This window comes from Neolamprologus multifasciatus, chromosome 23 (assembly GCF_963576455.1).
Source record: "Neolamprologus multifasciatus chromosome 23, fNeoMul1.2, whole genome shotgun sequence".
In the NCBI taxonomy this organism is placed as follows: Eukaryota; Metazoa; Chordata; class Actinopteri; order Cichliformes; family Cichlidae; genus Neolamprologus; species Neolamprologus multifasciatus.
Genome location: NC_140460.1, coordinates 30,139,058 through 30,158,642, shown reverse-complemented (window position 1 = coordinate 30,158,642; position 19,585 = coordinate 30,139,058). Strand labels below are relative to the sequence as shown.

The window sequence follows — 19,585 nt, the reverse complement described above, 5'->3', positions numbered from 1 at the left end:
ACCAAAATCCTTTTGGTGGTGTCTCTTATCTTATCTTATCTTATCTTATCTTATCCACATGTCCATCCATCAATCCATTTTCTTCTACTTATCCATTTCAGGGTCGCAGGGGGCTGGAGCCTTTCCCAGCTGCTATAGGGCAAGAGGTGGGATACACCCTGCACTCTAAAAAGTAATTCATCAGGCCTTTTACCACCACTTGATTAAATCCATGGCTGCAAGATAAAATTCTAATTTACTGATTAAGACAGACCTTTTAAGTAGCAAACTTTATTTTTTGGGGTTGTGTTGAATTAATAATGTTGGTAATTACATTCAATTAATTTTATATGTAATTTGAAATTAAATCCCAATGTTAGTGGGTTCAAAATAAAATTCAAATTGTAATTACTTAAAGAAATTGAATAGGTAACTTATTTTTTCTCCACTGTAACTTCTGATTTCAAGTTCCCTCCCCTGCCCACTTAACTAGCCCAGGCAAATTCACATATTGTGAATATGGCATGGTGGACTTGCAAGCTTATGTAAAAGACATTTCAAGGTAAGTAACATTTCATTTACAAATAAAAGTTATAACAAAGCAAAGCATTTGTGCTTGTCACTTGTAATATTACATTGTAAATGATTTTGGTTACTATTGTGATACAGCTTAAAGTAAGTATTGTTCTTGATCTTAAGAGCTGTAGCTATCTTTGTTTCTTTCTTTTTTAACACATCAGGTTGTGTGAAATATTGTTAATGTCATTCCGATAGCATCATTCTGCATTGGCTATGTGAATCTACTTAACATTAAGACTTTATATTAATATTGTAGTATAGTGTGATAATCTAGGGTCATTAGTGCGTTGTTAAGTTGGGACATATTTTTTACAAAATGGGCTGGGAGTGAACAATGTGTAAATTTGAAACCTCTACAAAAACAGGGTTGCTAAAACATTACAGATTACACCATGGTTATGGTGGGGAATGTCTCTCTTGTCTTCACTAAGATTGTTTTTGTTCCCTCCAAAACTTGGGGTAGCCTTAGATTACATCTATCATCTTTAACTAATGTATTAGAGCATTAATTAATGCAATATAGTCTGCAAGATTGAATTCTTCTGTTTGTGTGGTCTACAGATAAAGGAGACGTTCAAAAGTTCAACCACTGTAAGCCTTGAATGGCTACACTTGACCATTGCAACTGATGGATGTCATTTTTTTAAGGGGAGGACTTAAAGGAGTGAGAATCAGGCAGATCAACGATATGCTTCTTGAGGTAGGACAACTATTTAGACTTTGGGTAGCTTTGAAATGCACTTTGTTGGCAGTAACCCATGTAATTTATACTCATATTTTTTTCTTAAATAGCACAATACAATTGAAATAGTTAGAGAAGTAGCCATCTGCTGCCTTATCACATACCTTGGAGAGACGGAAGAGGACCTAAGTAATTCAGCATCGTGTGTGTGTGTGTGTGTGTGTGTGTGTGTGTGTGTGTGTAAGTGTGTGTGTGTGTATTCCACTGATCATCTGAATTCATTAAGATTTAGTAAGTATAAAAGTCTAATGCATAATCCACTAACCTATTTTTTTTTTTTTAAATTTGCTTTACAAGGACACCAAAGAATTTAAGGCCAACGCCAACCTTGAAAGGTAGGTGATGAAAACTGCCATCATCAGTGACCGGTACACCCCTGGATCTGACCATAAGTAGCAACCATTGTGGTGGGAACAAAAATCCTGGAGGGCCAGGATTTCCCAAGGTGCTGTGTGTTACTCATAATAATATAAGCTCTCAATCTGAGCTAATGCAAGGATCTGAAATACACTTTTGAAGTTGTTCAGAAGCTGTTCCTTGACCTTGATGGAACTAGCATTATGTTAAAAATGCTGACTCTGTTTCAAAAATTATTAACTGTTTTGAATCCTGTTGGTGTAACATTGACCTTAAAGGTGTTTGCTGCATTGTGTAAAAGAAAGATGCAAGATCTGGTAGGCATTGAAAGTTGACATTTACTGAACACTTGCTTGGAAGTAGTACTGCAACAAAAAGTGTTTTTTTTTTTTTTTACCCGTTGAACACATTTGTTTCTGTGGTCTTAAATACATAAAGGCATATTGTTTAACTTGGCTGCGATGGTATAAATTTAAGTTTCTGATTTATTTTCAATTTTTAAATATAAAGTGTTGAATGCCTACAGTTAAAAAATAAAAAAGTTATTTGCTAAAAAATTGTTGAATGAATTCATTTTTTAAAAGCTATTACAATAAAAAAAATAAGAAAAAGCTAAAATGATGATAATAATGAAGAAAATCAGCAACTTAATATTTTAAACGATTAACTTGAAAAAAAATGCTTTGTAATTGATTATTAATTACATAACACTTAAAAATCATTTAAAATAATGTGGAAAACGTAATTGGAAAAACATAATTTTTATGAGTAAACAACTTAAAAACATGTTTTTGAGTGGTAATTAAAATCACCTTTGATTATGGAGGAAAAGTTAAGTCCCCTGACTCTAGTTTGTTGGTTTAATATAATTTCAACATAAGTTATTGTAACTCAAAAAGATTAATGGAAACTGTTGCGTTAATTTTTTTTGTTGAGCTTGAACAATAGTTTGTAGAGTGTGGACTGGTCACAAATCTGTTGCATAGATTGGCAAAAGATTGGTTAGAGACTGGTGCAGAGAGACAGACAACAATTCACAGTAGTATTCAATTTAGAATCACTAATTAACCTAACCTCCACTAACGGCATGTCTTTAGACTATGAGACAGCCAGAGAACCCATGCAGACATCTGAAGAACATCCAAACTCCACACAGAAAGGACCCAGCCAGATGGTGGGCCCAGGGCCTTCTTGCTATGAAGCAACAGTGCTGCCCACCATGCTATAAAATTAGTTTTTACATTTGTGTAGCTGTGTAACTTGCATTGGTCTAACCCTTCATGTCAGTTTGAAATCAAGACAGCTTCCTGGTAGCTGATAAAACCTCAGCCACCTCCCTCCATGTTAGCAGATGGAACAGGAGAAAAACTGGAGAAAAAAATTACAGTAAATTGTTCTGAAATTAGATTTCTGACAAACTAAAGTCGTATTTGAAAACTTACAATGCAACTCTTCTCCCAGTGTCTGACTGACCTACCATACTACAGACTCATACTCATAATACAAGTCAGAGCTTTATTTAAAAAAAAAAAAAAGAAGTTGTGTTTTCAAAATTAGAGTTCAAGTTATTTTTACTTCCAATAGTGTTAACATACTAAACAGGTCATGAACAAGTTTTTTTTTTTAATTTTCATTGTAAGTAGCCTAAAGCAGTTAAGTAAAAGTAGTCTAACATAAATGTAAATGCTGTAATTTGATTATTTTAATAAACCATGTAACTTGGATGGATTCGATGCTGGCGTGACCACAGTGTACATGTCTGCTGTTGCTCACAGTGGTCCAAGGGACGCTCAGGGAGTTTGTGTGTTTTCTCAGACACATGAAAACTTAGAGGGAACATTGGTTAGAAGCACCTTTTTAATTTCAGTTGTTTATTTATTTTCTCTCATGAATTATTACTTGATGTACTTTTTTGTTGCTGTGATGTTTGTTAAAGGTTTAGTGTTGACCCCAGAAAGAAGCTTACTGTGACAGTATTGTCATTTGTGAAAAACCTCTGTGTGCAACGGATGGTTAAAAAATGGTTCAAATAAAACATTTCAATTCATTCTGATTTTTTGTAATATAAATATGGAATTGTCGATTTGAATGAGTACACCAGAGGAATTTTAGGCACTGGTTAAATATAACATCTGTTTTTGGAGGTTATTAAAACATATCACGATATTTACCACCCAGCCCTAGTTCAAAGGTGTTTGCATTTGGACCTGATAGCAGACATGACTTTGATACCATGTTTCCACACCCCAGTCACAGAATGGCACAGCATATTTCTAGTTTTGGCTTCAGTTTGTTACAACAGGAAGAAGCTTTGATCTGTAATCTATCTCCTTGTATTGTCTGAAACTACCAAAAAAAGCTGTAACAAATGGCTCACAAATTCCTGAAGTTAAATAAATGTTTTAAATCTGATTCTTTTATATGACCAATGGGGAAAAGCCTAAAATTTCTCAGTTTGCTTAATAAGAAAATTAGCAAGTATTTACATTTGAAAAGGAGGCATTTATTTCAAGAAGAGAATAGAGAAAAGTCTTGAACACTTCACTTGAACATAAAGGAACTTTTGAATATATAAAGACATTTCATTCCTACTGTGTATTCCTGCCAATGAGGAAATATTCCTGCAGTCAGTGTTTAGAAACATGGTTAGTGATTCTTCAGTTACTGGTACGTTCAAAACAATCCATGCTTTCTGAAACTTAGGAGAGGGTGCATGGACCAAAGCACAAAAGTAAATCAGAATGGTTGAAAATAAAGAAAATACATGGTTTTCAGTCGCTAAGTCAAAGTCCAGACCTTAACCAGAGAGAAGACCACTGAGATGCTGTGGCATGACTTAAGAAGAGCTGTGTAATTAAAGCATGTCATAAATATTAATGAACTGAAAATATGTAGGAGGAATCATCTAAAATTCTTTCTTTCCAATGTGCAAGCCTCATTAGCATCCACAGGAAATCTCTGATGGAGTTTCTACTGTTAAGCTGAACTGAAAATTGAACAGGCTATCAAAACCCAACCCTACAGATGATTGTCCGAAATAATACTCACAGCATCATTTAAGCAAGGGCAGCCTCACCATGAATGTAGTTCAAGGTATATCTTCCCAGTATTTATTTGTTGGCTTACTTTCCCAACTGTTCTAACTTTTCAGGGGGTGATTCACTCATGTTACAATTATCAATATTGAGAGTTCAAAGAAAACTCCTCAACTGAGAATATTAAGTGAATCCCACAAGCAGCCAGAGGTGGATATTGACTACACTTAAACATCTAAAGGATGTTCCACCAAAATAAAGCAAAGCATCGTGTTAAGATTGCATAAAAGCTTTACCTATATGATCTAAAGAGAAATACTTGATCAGAATGAAAGCACCAGTGGCAAATCATAACACTGTGTATACAGTAACCTGCTACGACCTCTACCACAAGTGATCTCAATGAACCTCTCAGTTATTTTACAGGAAGCACCTGTTCAGTCCAGAAGGTCAGCTCAGAAACGTTATCATACGCATATCTGTCAGTCCCATGTAAATATATTTATCTTCCAACAACTGAGAATGAAGGCTGTTAACAAGACCAACTGGGATAAGATAAGAATAAGATTGCTCCACATTTTATCTGCCTACTCCCAAAATCAATTTGGGAGATATTATTTTGAGAAGCAAATGTCAAATTTACATACTGGGCTCAGAGGATAAAGACACTTAAACACGCAAGTGCATCAAATATACCTAAAATAATTGGTGCTATGTTTAGTTTGGCAAGGACTGACAATATTCTGGATGGTACTTGTCCACATGCAATAGTGCATATTCTATAATTAGGTCTAGATGTCAAATGTGAAACTATTCAAATGGGTTAGTCGGGTCCACTGAGGAATATGTGCTCATTGAGAGCAGATGCTGATTGAAATCAAGCGTGCACACAGGGAGATATTAATATCACCTAAAGGATTATGCCAAAAAGCAGTACAAAATATTACACACAGTGCCTCAGAAAGTAAAATTACATAATTTCCTATGTGGTGTCTGAGGGCCAAGCTGAACTCTCTGTATTTAATTAATTGAGCTGAGAGAACTATAAACAGCAAGCCTTTGACTCTTCATGCCATTTCCCCCTAAAGCTTGCTGGATATAAATATCAGTATGGAACCATGCTGGGCTTTCACAAAGAGGATTAGAGTGAGGAAAGAGGAATCAGACAAAACTTGCTTTACTTTATTTAGTGACACCAGCATCTGGAATCTGGAAGCCATAGCAGGCATACAAGTCCAACATGCCTTCCATTTCCAATGTGGGAAACAGCTTTGTTTTTGACGCATGAATTTTGAAATGGATGATTTCTGAAATTCTTTCACAAGGTTTTTCCAAATATTCTCAACATAATGGACTACATCAATTTTAAATTTAGACCCTCAAATTTAGTTTGACAAGGAATTTGCATGGCAGCAGAATACAGAAAGATGCCCTAACCCAAACAAACCTTTGCTTTCCTACTGCACTGGAGGTTAAACAATCTTGGACCAAGAGAGGTTTATCCATCTGCTATTTGACCACTCTGATGAAAATCCAATCATCTACTTGACCAAAGGGGAACCAAGAGACATCAGAAGTCACAGCAGCCAGTAGGGCTGCTCAATTAATCGAATTTTAATCACGATTACGATCTGGGCTTTCAACGATCATTAAAAATGACTGAGCCGATTATTAGCCCCTCCCTCGTGCTTTACTCTCGCGCTGCTCCGTGTGGCAAATCGAGCGCACCTCTCTGCATTTCGAACACGTGTCACAACAATTAAGAGCAGCGGTCTCCAACCTTTTTTGTGCCACGGACCGGTTTATGCCCGACAATATTTTCATGGACCGGCCTTTAAGGTGTCGCGGATAAATACAACAAAATAAAACTAGTACCGGTACCGAAAAAAGAAGATTTATTCATAACACACGTGAAAAGACCCAGGAAAACCGAGTAAACGATAAAAACGATAACAAAATAACTCTGAAAACCGATAAAAACCCTGAAAACTATACATTTCACACCTGAGCCAAACGACTCACCAAACGACTCACGAGGCCCGGGGGTTGGGGACCGCTGATTAGGAGGACCCGAGGGAAGACGTGGATCAAGTAGACACAGTGTGTAAACTTTGCTACAGTGTCATAGCTGCACCACAGAGCAACACTGCAAAGTTAACATAGATGTTTACATTTTTCATTTATTTTTTATATTGCAAACATTTGCACTGTTATCAGTATTTGCACACTATTTTATATTATTTTTGACAATCTTTAAAGTCATTATTCAATACATTGTTATTGTTAAATAAATATCGTCAAATAATCGAGATCTCAATTTCAGTGAAAATAATCGTGATTATCAATTTTGTCATAATCGAGCAGCCCTAGCAGCCAGCTTGGCAAACCAGCAAAAGTCCCATCATCAGAACCTAATTAAAAAAACCCGGGGCTAGGAGACTTAGATCTCCACTCTTCCAACACTAAGCGTGGTGGCAGGGGAGGGGCTCAGCAGGCTTTTGCAGCAGACTCACATGTGGAAATGGGAAGGCAGAAACAGCCAACATGCAGCCAGAGCTGACAGACTGTGAGATAAGAGGGTGCTGGGAAACACAGCTCTGATTTGTGATACCACAACTGGTAGAAATGTGAGCTGACCCTCAAAGGTGTGAGCAAAGAAACAAACAAAAAAAAAGCACTGTGATTCATACAAACTCACTTTAATTCAACAATGTAATCACAAAGCTGTTCTATTAGACTGCAGAGGATTGTTGCAAAGGACATTAGACATTGCCAGGCTTTCTTTGTGTTTGCTGGTGTGATAAAACCTAAAACCCCAGTCACATATAAGTCTGTCTTAATCCGGTATCTCTGCTTCAGCCTCTATATGCGTTCACATAAAGGAGTCATCTGACAAATCGTTACTTCTTTAACAAAAACTAAGCAAGCGTGCAAAAGCAAGGTGTGAAACATTAACTGTTGCTGTTTCCATAGGAATTAAGATGGCAAGTAGCACTCGGGTCCCGCTAAACTGATTATAAGCACGTGTGTGCACCTCTACATAACCAGATATTCTGGCTGTTTGCAGGCCTGGAGCATTCAGGTGTGTGCTACCACATTTCCAAGGAGTAAGTAATAATCTCAGACGAGCAAAACCCAGAAGCCACATCTCAGGCTACGTCCACACCTACACGGGTATTTTTGAAAACAGAGATTTTCCGTTTTTGTTTAAAAAAATAATCCCGTCCACACGTAAATGCAGAAATGAAGGAAAACGCTGCTAGGAACATGCCAAAGCAACAGGTGGCGATATATTCCTAACCGTGGCCAATCAGAAGTCTAGGAGCCTCAAAGTAAACAAAGTTGGGGCATAGAAGCAGAACCGAGTCGTATGTGTGGAGGGACAGTAACTGTGTGTGTATATGGAAGCATTTAAACACTGCAGAGACAATTAACAGTAACAGTATTGTAGAAATTTATTTCACCGAAACAATAATGTGGCGCACAGTGTGACGTCAAAAAAGGCGCACACCTTTGACGCTGCGTTTTCTGCGTTTTCTCTGTTTTTCTCGTCCACACGTAAATGCAAAAACTGAGTTTTCAAAAATATCCACCCTGGCCGGAGTTTTTAAAAATCTCCGTTTTCAGTGACCGAAAATGCCGTTTACGTGAGAACAAAAGGTCCAAACGCATAGAAAAATCTGCGTTTTCAAAAATACCCGGGTACGTGTGGACGTAGCCTCAGACTCTACAGGCCAGTTAGCATGTTAACTGGTAGCATTTATGAGAGTATAATTAGAAAAAAGACTGAACAAGTATGCTTTTTTTTCTCTAATTAAAACACGGCAGGAGGTTTGCAAAATTGCAACTGAACAAAGGACACAACGTCTGGAACAATGCCCTTTGGAAAGACAAGACCGAAGTGGAGATGCTTGGCCATAATGCAAAGCACCACATCTGGCAAAAATCAAACACAACATATCAGTACAAACACCTACCAACTGTCAAGTTCCTCTACTGATGACCTCTGACCTCGTCAGAAAATGATTACTGTTGCTAAATGTGGTTCTACAAGATATTATAGCTGCCAGGGAAAGATTCAGCATAAGCATGGTGCTAGAACACACCCCAATGGCTTTAGAGATGACTAACCCACCTTAACTGCACCAGCAGTGAAAATGTGACATTGTTTCAGCTCAGGCTTTTCATTTTTTGTTGGTTTGTTGTCTGCAAGAAAACAATAGGAGGCATCTGCCAACTGAGCATTTGAGATATTAACAGCTTACTGTGTGTTACCATTCATCATTTTTGTAAACAAAACGAGAAAAACACAGATGACAACACGTTATTTAGTTTCAATGGCGCTGTGCCATTATTGTAGTATCACTACAGCATGCATGTTTTTGTGTCAGATCCTGTAAAAACAACCAGACACACTGACAAATAACCAGCCCATTTATTGTTCTATTCGTGTGCCAAGTTGCTGAAAGAACTTGTGTTTGAAACAAAAAAAAAAACCCCAGTGTAACCACAGTTTTGGGCTACTGGATTCAAATCTATCTGCGCCTGCAGGGTCATATGCAGAACTGTGTGATGTGTGGCTAAGCTCTAGCCAACGAGATTAATCCAATAAACTTTGGATGATAGTCACAGACATGATCACAAGGTGCTAAGCTCGATGGAAAACAGAGTCGCCTGTGCCGCTTCCCAAAGCCTGCTCCACCGAGAGGCACAGAGAGAGCAGTGCTGAAAGAGCGAGGGCAAGATGGGGAGCGTAGGAACTGCATAGGTCACAGCGCATCAGTGAGAAAAGCAGTGAACACCCTCGGAGAAAGAAAAGAATCAGAGAAAACTAGTACTGCTGTAGCAGTGCAAAATTCAGGGCTTATAAAAGATGACAGCCTTGTAAGTTACAGCCTCCTCCTATCAGTAATTACAGTGTAGCCAGACAGTCATAAAATCTAATGCATTGTAAATTATGAGTTGTTACACAGAAACCATTAATTCTGCATGAGAACAGGCAACTGGGCAGTGCTCTCTCCATTGGTTTCCCTCCTCGTGCTGCGATTAAACTGACAATTAATTACTGAGAGAGAAGGCCAAGCGAACAACAACAATCCGATACGTCACTGATCCCCTAAGGGAAATGCTCTTTGCTGTTTGCCCTGCTCCAAGAAGAGGTCAAAGGCAACAGCTCCAATGGCCTGCAGAGAGATGCTTCGACACAGCAGCAATTACAGGGTCTGGATGCAGTGGAATTCTGTACAAAATAGTTAAAGAATGTAATCAAGCAAGTAGAGTTAGGGCCCAACAATTTAGGAAAAAACAGCCAACTGATTCTTCAGCATAAATAAATGTTTACCTCACCTCTAAAATAAATCAGACCACAGAGAATAATGCTGCCGGTTGTGTCCTCACAGAGTTGAGATGAGTCAAAGAAGCATCATCTTTTAGGCAAATACTACATTATTAGCAGAATTAGAATCACTCAAATAATGATAAGAACTCTTTGGCCAGTCAGTGACCATGTTTGGGCTTCCTCTGATTTTGCTGACAGCTCTGCTCAAAGATACCCTGAGAAGTGTCTTATCTCTAGAAGCACAATGAAGCATTATTTGTTTGTGGGATCCTATGATGTTTGTATTATGCACATGCGCAGAGGAGAGCAACTAGCCCCTCAGCTGTGGCTGCTGCAGGCTTTTATAAAAAAGGAAAACTATATATATGAAAAATGCAGATCTTCTTCTCACTGTTTGGTAGGACGGGCTAAAATGGCTCTTTTTCATGTTGAAGGTTGCCAAACCCTGGGTTAGGTGATCTCAGAGACATAATAGAGAGCTTCCTCCGAAGGGTGGCTGGGTTCTCTCTTAGAGATAAAATGAGAAGTTCAGCCATCCGGGACAGGCTCAGAGTAAAGCCCCTGCTCCTCCACATCAAAAGGAGCCAGTTGAGGTGGCCCGGGCATCGGATAAGGATGCCTCCTGCCCGTCTCCTCTGTGAAGTGTTCCGGGTATGTCCCACCGGGAGGAGCCCCCAGGGAAGCCCGGGACATGCTGGAGAGATTATATCTCCTGGCTGGCCTGGGAATACCTTGGTGTTCCCCCGGACAAGCTGGAGGAGGTAAAACTGGAAACAGACTTGAAAAGAAACAGTTCTGGTGAAGCACTAATGCCTCAAAGCTAGAAGGTCTTAGTTTGGTTCTCTGTGGCGTTTTTTGTCCCCTGTGGCTACATAGGTTTCCTCCTTCCTCCCAAAGGAAGCATAAAGTCCAGAGCATAAAGTGTTGTATAAATATGAGCAACCAAGGTAAATATGGCTTGTCGTATAAAGTGCTTTGAGTGGTCCATAAGATTAGACAAGCGCTAACAGATTTTGTCACCAGACATAACCTGTGTGGGGGCTGTGTGGGGGAGAGCTACCTCCTCTGTGAGCTCCACAGTTTCTGGTCAGTCAATTGATCTGTACAAACGAGCAGATTAAAGCGTGTTGTGTGAGTTCACGTATAGCCTGAGATCAGTAAAACTGATGTGTCTGTCAGATTTTAAGGTTAGGGTAGTGTGCTCTTTTGGGGAATAAACCACTAAAAAGACACCACCCACTCATTATTTCTCCAAGGATCAAAAATCATAGAGATGTGTTTCTTTGACAAAAGCCTCTTTAGCTAACATAAATCTAAGCACACCTCATTAACCAGGCACCAGGCTACAGTTTCCTTTTTGTTGTCATAGGGCTAATGTTAATTAGTTACAGTGTGTAAATGTACTCATCATTATAGCTGGTGAAATCAACTTGCAACAGCTTGTTTAAGGCACTTTTAACAAAGTAGGCTGTAGGGCTGGGCGATATGGCCTAAAATCCATATCACGGTATAATTTGAAGCATGTGAGGTAACATTATATATTGCGATATATTCTTTTCTTCTGTATAACGTATGTTACACACTATAAGGCACACTTAACATCCTTTAATTTTCTCAAAAATCGACAGTGTGCCTTATATATGAATTCTGGTTGTGCTTACTGACCTCGAACCGATTTTATGCAGTGTACGGCGCGCAGAAATCTGTCAAAAAATGTTTTAGTACGACTTTGGTAAGCTATGAAGGCGCACCGCTTGATGGATTGGCGGAGCATTACGGCTACCGTAGTCAGGAGCCTTGCGGGGTAATCCAAAACTGGGTCCAAAACTACGTCTGCTTCAGGTCCCAAAGTCAAACAAACACTGCGGCATCACTGAGAGTTAAAAACTGTCTAAATTCTTTCATCTTTAATAAAATGATCAGTGTTGGTGCTTTACCAGGTGTAACAATTAAGTTTAACATCCAGGCATCCATGATAACAGAATCTATTAAATTTAATGGAGTTAGAAGTTAGCAGGAAGTTAGCTCGTTAGCTTCCACCTAAACATGATACAGCATGTTCTGACTGAGAGCTTTCTGAAAAAATTAAAACGTACAGCTCTGCTATCACTTCCAACATAAATGAAGACAAAAAAAATAAACAGCAGTGACGTTTGTAGGGTTACTGATGTTGGACTAGCTGGTATATAATGATGTGCTACGTGATCGCTAGCAAAACAGCTACGTTAGCATAACAGTGAAGCTGCAGGATGAATGATAACTTTTTCCCACTTGATAAAAGTTAACGTGAGGGTTTCTGGTGGTTAGGGACAAATGCAATTGCATGGCAGGATGCTGTAAATGGACCAAACTTCATTTAGGAAAACAACTGAGATAATTCATCCACAATATGAGGTTAGTCATACTGCAACAACCTGGGAATAGAGCAGCTGCTCTATTCCCATGAATCAATGGTACGGAAGTGGAGGAAGCGCAGTTTTTGGCTTTCCCCATGTTCCAAAAGTGCTTCATCTCTTTGGTATTACTGTCGCCCGGCATAATTTGCAGATTATGTTGTTTTTAGCCGCTGCAATGCTTTCGACCAAAGCAGGCGCAGCTTGATGACACCATCAACATGCGCTATCGCGGTAGAGCGGTATAGTGAAAATCTCTACCGTTGGCCAAATTTATATAGTTTCTACCGTTTATACCGCCCACATAGTAGGCTGCTTATGTGAAAGTGTAGAGAGCACCTTGAAAGTGTAAATAAATGTGCAAGACTGAGATTCTGACAATGTGAATTTGGTATGGATGACATGATGTGTATGCCAGCTTCGCATCATGGACCCCGCCGCAGATTACAGATATCCCGCTATGTATATTTAGCATTTTGCCACAGTTACTGTCACTTAAGAAGCACAGCAGCTGCCTGACTGCACAAGGAAAGAAGGCAAGGATGTAGCAATGTGCAGGGTTAACGTGCAAGTGTAAAAAAAGGGGTAGCCTTGAATATTTGAGCATCACCTAGCTACGGTAAAATCTATTTTCCAGGAATTGGAAAATGTGGCTGGACCTGATGATGTCGATCACAGGCAAACATAGCTTTCTCAAAAACTAGCCCAAGTATCCATGATTGAAGCCTTGACGCCCTGAATTGAAGCATCGGTGTGTGGATTCCTTCCTGCATGATGGTCGGATGGTGACTTGACATTAAATCCCAATGATGAAGTGTTTCCAAACATAATAAGACATTGAAGCTGATGACATTAAAATGGGCTCATTTCAATGTAAAGGTCTTCGTAAAGTAGCAGTTGCCAAAGGAAAAAGAAAATCCAACTGACATTTGACAAGCCACGCTGTACACTTTAAAGGAATATGTTCCCCGAGGGCACCAAAATGCCACTGCATGCAGTAACAAACAGTAATCCACAAGCTGACAGAGTTCCCCTTAAATCGTGTGGACAAGGAAAACGTAAGTGCATTGAAACTGTAAACGAGTTAATAAGCCCGTTCTGTAATACACTTTTCTGTTGTGCTCTATACAAATGCTATTCATCAATGTCACGCACAGTTTATCTCATCCAGGAGGGCCCATGCTGTTCCATAAATTCAGCTCCAATAACATCCAGAACTAAAATATGATGTAATTAAGAGGGCTTTTCTGCAGATTCATAAAAAACAGTCTTCATTTTCCTGCATTGCAAACAGCAAATGTTTCAAAAGATCGATTTTGTGCATTGCATTCGTCCAATAACTCAAACAGGCAGGATGCCTTTGCACATAAAACCCCCACATGAGGGTTAAATTAGTTAAAACAGGCCTATTAGATGCACACCCAGGGACTTGCTTCCACTCACAGGATGCCAATAAGATGTAGTTTACAACGCAGCACATGTCAACAGCCTATTTGCAGATATAATGACTGAGTTTTGAAGAAGGAGTGTTTGATAATGATTTAGCACAGACAGCTTTTGAAAAAGAACTCAAATTCATTAGTTTCATGGGAGAAGGTAAAAGAAGGAAAATCAGAGGGGCTCTTTCAGCGCTGCACCAGTAATTTATTGATCCACAATCAATGTCATCATGACTTTTAGGACTAGCAGCTGTGATCGCAGCACCTACAATTGTGGAAACAATTTCTAAATCTCAACATCTGTCAGAGCTTTTGTGACAGAAAAAATGCTTCCATCAAGCTTGAGCTTAATCAAACAGAGGATTTAAACAGCATTACAGCAGCAGAATGGAAATGAGTTCTTCTATACTTTACTTCATCAAACTAGACCTCCAAACCCACATCCTGGTTCCCATTTAGATGTCATTTTCTAATTGAGATTAAACCACTGCATTTTGTGTCACAGGAGACAAATGGAGGACCGCGGGACATTTCTGAAATTAAATGGAACTTTCCCGTCATTCACACAATTCCAGTGTCTGGTCGCATGCCAGTACACAGGCTTAAATGAGAGAATCTGGCAGAGACGATCGTACTAACGACCCAGGTGGCATTGTAAAGGTTGTGCTCCCACAAAAGAGATGGTTACACTCCACCGCTTAAAAACAGTGTCAATAAGTACTGATGTAAGCACTTCAAGGAGCATGGTACAATTCCAGAAAGAGGATCAGTCCTGTGGGAGGGAGAAGCATTTGTGCGTGTGCGGTGTTTATATTTCAAAGAAACTGTCAAAGTAAATCTATAGGAATGGATTTTTGGGAGGCTTAGGCACACTGTTCACAGCAAGTACAGACACTGACCAAGAACTGTGTTATGACCCTTAGATTACAAGGTAAAATCCTATTCAGCAGCTTGCCACTGAGGGTTATATGGCTCGCTTTCAGTTTTTGACTTCCTGGTGTAATGTAGCAGTATCTGACAGGGTGATAAAGGACAGCAAGGTGACACACTTTCCTTTATGCTGTGCAACAGAAAGCAGATGGCTTTTCTGAGTTCATGTTAATTGACATGGATTAGAGGCCAGATAAATCCGTTATATCTGATATCAAGCTATGAAGTACAAAGCATTATGAAATGCACAATGCTCTCATCTACTTATCTGGATTTATTTTGCCTCTGCCCTTGCTCGCCTTTTTCTATGATTCTAAGAAACGCAGATAAACCCGACACCTGTGAACCGGCTTCTTATTGAAATGATGCCACGCACTTAAAACCGCAGTTATTCCTGCGAACTACACAGTAGAAAGCAGCTCCGAGCACCGAGTCGTGCCATTTCAAAAGACGAAAATGTATCAAACTACACCTTCAGTAGCAAGTTTTAAATCTCAGTATTACCTTCGGCGCATGCCTGCTGAAGAAAAGAAAGAAAAGAAAGAAGAAATAGCCACAGTAGGAAACAACATTTACAACCCCAACAAGGGTCAAACGGCGTAGTCATAAACAAAACTGCATGTGATGGACTTGGCAAGCCTTTAACTCAATGTCACTTCCAAACACAGCATCCCTGGGAGCTGGAAGCGAACGAATATTTTTAGTGGCAAGAAACATTCCCCGACACATAACACACCGAAGGAAAAAAAAAAAAAACACACATTTCCGACCCTTAATGAAAACACCCACCCGTGTTGTCGTCCGCGTCCCGTCCTTACAAGTTGTCCAGGAATCTTAGATCCGTCCGCTTCACACGGCGCTGATACCTCCTCTGCTCGGCGTCTCGAGCTGCACGCTGCGCTCATGGAGATGGAGGTGGGTTGGCGGGGGGCTGTCAGCGGAGGAGAGGAGACTGTCCAATCAGAGGCCGCCTTGACGAGGAGGGATGGTGGCCAATCTGCCCCGGCAGAGAGAGAGCGGGGTGATGCCGCTTTGTTTAACGGAGATTGACTTTCAAGCAACAGAGCGCGAGCGCCTGTGATGTGATGGCATCTGGACGAAAATAAGCATGCGTACTAGTTTTGCTGCCGTGGGGGGAGGGGGGAGGGGGTAGGTTTTCCAGCTGCTTCCGTAAAGAACGCATTTATTTAATTGAGACACCATTAATGACATGGATTAACCATTGAAGGGGAACTGAGTATGTATGCAGCCATCACCATTATGTTCCCATTAAGTCATGAAACAGACCTACTGAAACACGAGTTTGATCAACTTGTCCATATTGTTTAATGGGCATTCCAGTCCATGCCTCATGTTTTTAGACCCATGGTGGAAATGCTCTTTGCTCTTCGCTAGAGCTGATCCATTTGATTGGCAGGTTCACCTGCAACAATATAATTAATAATTAATTGCTTATAATTAAGCATGTCAGCAGTTTTGCTGTTTTATTGTTTGTTTGTTTGTTTTTTAAGTGAAGTGACTTCATTACAGTTTGCTTCCAAGGAGGCAGACTTTCTTGTCATTTTTAAAGTGGCCTTGAAATTAGCTGCTTTTAAAAATAAAAATAAAAATTTAGTCTAGTCTTTGTATTTGACCATATTCAGAATAATTGTTTTAAGCCATTAAATCACTAACTAATAAATGATTCAAGCTTAATTCAAGGGATGAATGAGATTTGCATCTAAACATAACAGATAACTTAGCATAGAAACAGTTTTAAATTGCATCTTTATACACTGTGTTACAGCCTGTTGGAAAAAATATGTAATTAGTTCCAGTTTCTTCAGGTGAATTTGCAAATCATCCCAACAATAACAGTTATCACACAGAGAGTAAATAGTCACATTTTTTGCCCTGACTCGTTCAGTAAATGGTAAATGGCCTGTATTTATATAGCGCTTTACTAGTCCCTAAGGACCCCAAAGCTCTTTACATATCCAGTCATCCACCCATTCACACACTGGTGATGGCAAGCTACATTGTAGCCACAGCCACCCTGGGGCGCACTGACAGAGGCGAGGCTGCTGGACACTGGCGCCACCGGGCCCTCTGACCACCACCAGTAGGCAACGGGTGAAGTGTCTTGCCAAAGGACACAACGACCGAGACTGTCCAAGCCGGGGCTCGAACCGGCAACCTTCCGGTTACAAGGCGAACTCCCAACTCTTGAGCCACGATCGCCCCTAAGTTGTTCCCAATCATAAACTTGCTCTTTCCCACCACTGTGTCCAGCTTATACTTCAACCAAGTTAAGATAAGTGAAAGACAAAAGAATAGGTGGCAGGCCTAAAAAGAAAAAAAAAAAAAAAAAAAGATGTACAGCTGGTGATCATATCTGAACGTCTTGCTCTAAAGAAATCCAACAAAGACTTGTTGCAGGACTGAGAGATGCATCTGGCTCTTCAGTTAATCTGTTTACTCTTCACCAAAGCCTGAACAGAACTGGATGAGTATCTGTAAAGAAGTCATTCTTAATGAAGAGAAAACAAAAGAAAGGGCCAATGTATGCCAAATTAAACAAACGGATTGAAAATCTGAGCCAACAGGGCTTATGGAGTAATGCAATTTGAGATTTTTGGTAATATTATTTTTTTTTGCAAATTTTGCAAAAATATATCTGCAAAATTTTGATTCACCAAACAATAACATCTAAAAAGTCTCTAATTGGCATTTCTGACCATGACAATGATTCCAAAGAAATTCCAGATGCAGTAAAAGCACATCTGAATAGAAGAATGCATAATGACAGTCATAGATCGACCTCCCCTGAGCCCAGGCCTCATTAATGAAGCAGCGTGGTCTCATCTTGACAGAGCAGAATGAATAGGCAGCCTATATCCAAAGAAAGGCTCTGGAATGTCCTTCAAGAAGCCTGGAGAACTATTCTTGAAGACTGTTTAAGGGAAATGACAGGAAAGCTTGCATACGAGTTCAGGCTGTGTTTAGGAATAAAGGTGGTTATACCAAATAATGACTTTCAAGCTTGTATGTTTTTGCCATATAATTTGTATTTCCATGTATGTTTGCACGTTTCAATAAAACACTACCTATTTCCCATTTTCTGAGCAAAATGTAAATAAATAAAGGGTGGCTCAAAACCTTTGCACAGTACTGTATTTAGAAAGTAGATGTTAGATAAAGTATAAAATCTGTTCTCCTTTTAGCTTGGAAACTCTCTTAGCAAAGAGAACGAGAACAAATCTTTGTGTGCAGCAGTGCATTCTAAAGTTTAATATAATCTACACCCTGTGTTGGACCAATTAGGCAAACATCATCCAAAGTTATTGACATTTCTGTCCATTTTTCTTGTTTCCCTAGGGAGACGCAATGTAGACACTGTAAGACAGGCAAGATCTTTCTTTAATTCTTTTGGTCATTTTATGATTTTTATTACAGAATTCGAAAAAGACCGAGGATGGCATGCATGGAAGGTCCGGAGCTGGATTTAACCCTGCTATTCATTAGAAAATCACTGGTGAGCCAAAAAAAATTCAAACAACTGCTGCCTAATATTTCTTTGGTACTTTATGTGTTGCTGAAAAGGACCAACTCTTCAATACCTGAGTTCTACAAAACCTCTGAAGAAGCTCTTTTTTTTCTGGCACTAAGATAGAAGCAGTGGATTCTTTGGCTTGTAAACTGGAATGGCCACCAATCTGAACTATTTCAGCATTTTCACTCACATTCTTTTGTTAATTCATAGTTATTTGTTCAAAGATTAGAAAAGTTGAGAAGAAAAGTAAGTTAAAGGTAAAGATTTGTGTATGAGGTGTAGGGATATGTCCTCAGCATAACTGAAATGTTTTCTATTGTAGGGTCGTTACCTTACAATTTAAACTGCATTGAGGCAAAATTTACATTTTAAAGGTCTATTGCCCCAATTAAAAACGTAAGAATAAAGAAGCTATGGCTTAAAGCACACATCAAATGTAAACAGTATATCGCCTGAAGGTTATTATATTTAAAAATTAATATTGAAATACTGCCCCATTTTATTTATTTTTTTGGGCTTCAGACTTCTTCAAACAAACACATTTGAATACACAATTCCAGAAAACTCAGATTTTGCCCTCCATCCTTTACCTGATTTTTTAATGAAGCTTAAGTTTAATAAGGAAGACCTGTAGTCACACATTTGTCTGTTTCCCACATGTTTGGTCACTAATCTAAGCTTTACATTGTTTCCACTTTCCCACGCTATCAAGCTCATTGTGACATAATTAGTCTAGTCCAATAGTCTTTCTGCTGGCCTTCTTTAGGCCAATCAGCCTGCACTCTGCATACTTGAAATCTCACTGCTTATCTGTCATTCACCCTTTCAAACCTCCGTCTTCATCTCCACCACCAGTATCTGCACTCCAGCAGGTTCTGTCCTAATCCCCATCACCGCTGGGATTCCATTCTGCTGTAATGGGCCATCAGAGTCTAACTGCCAGATACCTTAATTGAATTCTATATATTAATATATCATCTTCAGTTTCTTCTAATTATCTCTCCATATTGAATTGATTTCATCAGTAAAAAATGCACCAGATGTTTAAGTGTAGTATGTTATAAATACTGTAAAATTTCAAGAACAATTGCACAGTATTTTATTGGCTGGTCAGTCTTTTTCACTTGGTTTGTTTTCTATTGTTTTGGTTTTTTTCCCCATTTGGTTTCTTAGCTTTGTGTACATGTTTGTATGAGTAGACCTGAAAAAGAAAATTCAGGGAATTTTCATGAATTTCCAGATCTCTGAACTTGGTCCTGCT

At 39.2% G+C, this 19,585-nt stretch overlaps 1 protein-coding gene across 5 annotated transcripts in view; it reads right to left on the bottom strand.

The window, feature by feature from the left end:
* The window catches only part of LOC146491943 (beta-1,3-galactosyltransferase 1-like), a 180,381-nt gene extending 164,488 nt beyond the window's left edge, over window positions 1–15,893 (bottom strand). For all 5 annotated transcript variants that reach the window (XM_085149959.1, XM_085149958.1, XM_085149960.1 and 2 more), the window contains exon 1: window positions 15,582–15,893. The gene's annotated coding sequence lies outside the window, so the exon portion shown is untranslated. The remainder of the gene's footprint in view (window positions 1–15,581) is intronic.
* Between the last annotated feature and the right edge of the window lie 3,692 nt (window positions 15,894–19,585).